The following is a 4,913-nucleotide window of genomic DNA, read 5'->3' on the forward strand; positions in this document are numbered from 1 at the left end:
ACATGTGCTCTTGTTAGTTTCCAAAACATGTTTTTTTACTTCTAATTTAGCACTGGTGGTTTTGAGTATGTCGGTACCTGACATGCGGTCGACATGTTCTCTTGTTTGTTTCCAAAACATGTTTTTTTTGCTTCTAATTTAGCACTGGTGCGTCCCTGCACATGCTGGAGGTACTTTTTGGCTTGTTTGGGGTGGTTTTGAGTATGTCGGTACCTGACATGCGGTTGACATGTGCTCTTGTTTGTTTCCAAAACATGTTTTTTTGCTTCTAATTTAGCACTGGTGCGTCCCTGCACATGCTGGAGGTACTTTTTGGCTTGTTTGGGGTGGTTTTGAGTATGTCGGTACCTGACATGCGGTCGACATGTGCTCTTGTTTGTTTCCAAAACATGTTTTTTTGCTTCGAATTTAGCACTGGTGCGTCCCTGCACATGCTGGAGGTAGTTTTTGGCTTGTTTGGGGTGGTTTTGAGTATGTCGGTACCTGACATGAGGTCGACATGTGCTCTTGTTTGTTTCCAAAACATGTTTTTTGCTTCTAATTTAGCACTGGTGCATCCCTGCACATGCTGGAGGTACTTTTTGGCTTGTTTGGGGTGGTTTTGAGTATGTCGGTACCTGACATGAGGTCGACATGTGCTCTTGTTTGTTTCCAAAACATGTTTTCTTGCTTCTAATTTAGCACTGGTGCGTCCCTGCACATGCTCGAGGTACTTTTTGGCTTGTTTGGGGTGGTTTTGAGTATGTCGGTACCTGACATGCGGTCGACATGTGCTCTTGTTTGTTTCCAAAACATGTTTTTTGCTTCTAATTTAGCACTGGTGCATCCCTGCACATGCTGGAGGTACTTTTTGGCTAGTTTGGGGTGGTTTTGAGTATGTCGGTACCTGACATGCGGTCGACATGTGCTCTTGTTTGTTTCCAAAACATGTTTTTTTGCTTCTAATTTAGCACTGGTGCGTCCCGAAGTACTTTTTGGCTTGTTTGGGGTGGTTTTGAGTATGTCGTTATCCTGCCATGCGGTCGACATGTGCTCTTGTTTATTTCCAAAACATGTTTTTTGGCTTCTAATTTAGCACTGGTGCATCCCTGCACATGCTGGAGGTACTTGTTGGCTTGTTTGGGGTGGTTTTGAGTATGTCGGTACCTGACATGCGGTCGACATGTGCTGTCGTTTGTTTCCATAACATGTTTTTTTGCTTCTAATTTAGCACTGGTTGACCTCCAGCATGTGCAGAGATGCTTGTACGGAGTTTTTTGGCTTGTTTGGCTGAGTTTTTTTCAATTTTTCAATTTTTTTATGTGTGTTTGGTCCTGCTTGAGCACTGGGGTCCCAGCAGCATGACGTGTGGTTGCATGCAATTATCTAATGTGTGTTAAATTTTAAAAAATATATTTTTTTATTTTTACAACAGAGATGTCCAGGGACAAGCGGCCCCGATCCCCCCCTTCCCCCCACCCCTCAGAAGAATTTTCCCTGCACAGCAATGAGGAGTAGGAGCCGACCCAGGAGGAGGATACGACCGACCAGGCATCCAGTGACCAGCCGCGGTCGTCAAGAGACCAAAGGAGGAAGCAAAAGAAAAAGAAAAGGCCTAGAAAGGTAAATACTGACAACACCTGCAGACACAATAGCATCCAACTTGACACACCCTAGTTTGCGCACTGCCATGCACACCTACAGGTATCTTTGCGCACTGCCAGGGATACTGACACACTCACAGGTACATACTGTGCCAATCATATTAATTGCATGTTTTTTTATCCCTAAAGGCAAGAAGCCAGCCAGAGGATCAGTCGGAGGAGGAAGCCTCTGGTGAAGACGCAGGACAGAAGAAGCCGCGTGGACCCAGATACACTGTGGCGGAAAACTGTGCCCTAGTGGATGGCGTTGACAGGTCCTACGACGTTCTGTATGGACCAAGGGCACAGACCACAGTAGCTAAGACAAAGCAAAACATCTGGGATGCCATCGCGAGAGAAGTCACTGCAGTATCTGGAAACCGCCGGAGCACCAGAAACTGCATGAAGCGGTACAGTGATTGCCGCAGACAGACCAAGAAGATGGGGATTCAGCGCCGACATGAGACAGCTACGGGAGGTGGTCCGGCTCTCAATCTGAAGTGGCTACCCTTTGAGGATGTTATTAAAAGGCGCATGAACCCTGTCATGGTCCAAGGAGTTCGCGGAGGTGTGGACTCCAGCTGTCCTGCTGGCTTTCCCGAGGAGGAAGAACCGCCCAGAAGACGGAAGATGGCGGGAGACAAGCAGTCCAAAAGGAGGCCTGATGGTAAGAATACATTCAGATGAGCTGTACTAAATCTTTTTTTTATTTGCTAATGTGTTTGTTCTTTCCCCCAGAAACGCCTGGCCAAAGGACATCACCTGCACGCAGGACATCGGCAGCGCGCGGACCATCACCTGCGCAGCAGGCATCGGCAGCAGCGTGCGGACCATCACCTGCGCAGCAAGCATCAGCAGCGCGCAGATCTTCACTTGCGCGCCACACATAGTCAGCGCGCAGAAAGTCACCTGCGCGCCAGACATCGTTGGCGACCACACCACCAGCTGGGCACCAAACTACAGCTCCTGCGCGCAGGCCATCACCAGCTCGTCATCTCTCCAGGAGCTCTGGGACTGTGACCGAAGAGCCTCAAGACACTACCCTTGTGGACCCATCACCCGAACTGTTTGAGTCAACAGGGTTAACGGACGAGACTTTTCTAGGGTTTGAAGACAGCCGTGCAGACTATCCAGCCAGACCCTTGAAAAGTCTCCAGAATTGAGGACAAGTGAAGCTCCTGGAGCAGCGGCACCATCGGATGGAGAAGGTTTTTATTGTGTGTGGGGGGGGAGGGGGTGTCGCCATTTTTGTATAGTTTATTAACTTTATTGTGTTTTTTTTTCTTCTTTTGTAAACAGAGGTGCCACGGACCAGCAGCAGACTTGCGTCGGGGATTGGTCCCTACTTCAGGCCGGATCTCTTGCAGGATGAGTCGGACGATGACGAGGTGGAAGTGCAGCAGCCCGCTGTTTCTACATCCCTGTGTGAGTAATTATCAAATTGTGAACCTGCAAACAAATGTATGAATGTGTATACTAATTTCTAATTTTTTCTTTTCAGCTTCACAAATGCAATTGGTGGCAGACGTACAGCAAGGGCAGGATCCCTTAAATGTACAGAGGGTACACACCCTGGCAGCCGAGATGACTTCCCACCAGGATAATTACACGCTTGTCGTTGGAACCAGACTGGACGCCATTGAGAAGACAATGGATAAGATGGCAAACGGTTTGTTTGACATGCAAAAGGCTCTTGCCGACAGCATGGCAGAAACGTAAAAGACCAGACGAGAAGATCACAGGGAGACTATGGACATCCCTCACGTTCTGGCCACATCCATCAACCGGCTGGTGGATAACACATCATGCCTGGCACACAGCGTTGACAACATGTCGGAGAGCCAACGACATTCGGCAGCCAGCCACCAGATCATCGCAACAACGCTACAGATGATCTTTGATAAGCTCCCAGAGCCAGCTCAACAACACGCTGGTGACCACCACATCTGCCACCACAAGCCACACTGATGCCTCCTGCCTTTGCTCCACCACAATCCTGGTATGGACGGTCACAGCTGTACCAAGGATATACAGGGATGTACCCCTCCTTCCAGATGCCTCCACCACCGGCCGCATCGTCTACACCAGCACGGCCACCGATGCCACCTCAACGCACCCCACAGCCACCCAGGGCATCAACGCCACATAAGGAGGAAGAAGAGGATCCGGACGGTCAACAACCACCATAAGCCCGGTCGTATTGTTTTATTATTTACTATTTATGTTTTTCATGTTTCCCTTTCTCCCCCTTCCCATTAGTTTTTTTTTTCTTACTATTGTTTTAAATTTTGTGTTGGGCTCCCCAACCGGATACTACCAAGGAGCTATGTCTAGGCATACATGCGCGGGCATGTATGCGGGCATGTGTGGTAACTGATGAAAGCTCCTTGTGGTTACATATATGATGGGCCAAAGAGCTATTCTGATACCACTTTTTTTTTTATACCAAACAAATCACTTTTGATTTGGTGTAAATTAGGCTTTCACTGTAGTGTGAATTTACTATTCACTAGTGTTTGTTTTTTGCTTCTTCATAGGATTGGCTGAAAACTGGAAGTTGATGGCGTAGATGGGTTGTGTGTACCAAGGTGAGTAAAGCGATGATTCTTTACTGTCTTGACTCTGCCACTTTGGACCGCCTGACCCTGGGGAACAACACAGTCCAGCAATGGGTCATGCTGGACAGTGTGGTTTCACAAGTGAAGCCATGTCAAAAAGCTGACCACTGTCTTGACTCTGCCACTTTGGACCGCCTGACCCTGGGGAACAACACAGTCCAGCAATGGGTCATGCTGGACTGTGTGGTTCCACAAGTGCAGCCGTGTCAAAGTACTGACCACTGTCTTGACTCTGCCACTTTGGACCGCCTGACCCTGGGGAGCAACACAGTCCAGCAATGGGTCATGCTGGACTGTGTGGTTCCACAAATGTTCTTGGGAAAGGAATGAACATGACATCATTAGTGTCTTTACTTAATATGGATTTTTTTTCCACAGATCTACACAAGAAAAGTATGTAAAGAAGAACAAACACTACTTTTTTTGTTTTATTACATTTTATTTTTTAATCCAAAATAAAATACAATTATTTTAATTCTTCAATAAATTTTTAAAATGAGAAGTTTTGTGTGTTTTCTTTAAATTATTAGTAAATAAAATGTAAAATATGGTATTTTAGAGATGCAGTGGTATTGTGGTAGGTCGCCCATGGTACAGCTGGGGAACTGTCGTGTCCCTTGACATCCATGCTGTTTCCTGCAAATCGGGAAGGATACTCCGCAAGACCTGAGGA

At 47.2% G+C, this 4,913-nt stretch overlaps 1 long non-coding RNA gene across 1 annotated transcript; it reads left to right on the plus strand.

The window, feature by feature from the left end:
- Positions 1-2,380: 2,380 nt before the first annotated feature.
- Positions 2,381-4,191, plus strand: LOC134943363 (uncharacterized). The gene is made up of 3 exons (XR_010181497.1): positions 2,381-2,830; positions 2,922-3,047; positions 3,124-4,191. It is a non-coding gene; the product is annotated as an uncharacterized LOC134943363 (long non-coding RNA).
- The last annotated feature ends 722 nt before the right edge of the window (positions 4,192-4,913 follow it).

Source organism: Pseudophryne corroboree, chromosome 7 (genome assembly GCF_028390025.1).
Source record: "Pseudophryne corroboree isolate aPseCor3 chromosome 7, aPseCor3.hap2, whole genome shotgun sequence".
Lineage (NCBI taxonomy): Eukaryota > Metazoa > Chordata > Amphibia > Anura > Myobatrachidae > Pseudophryne > Pseudophryne corroboree.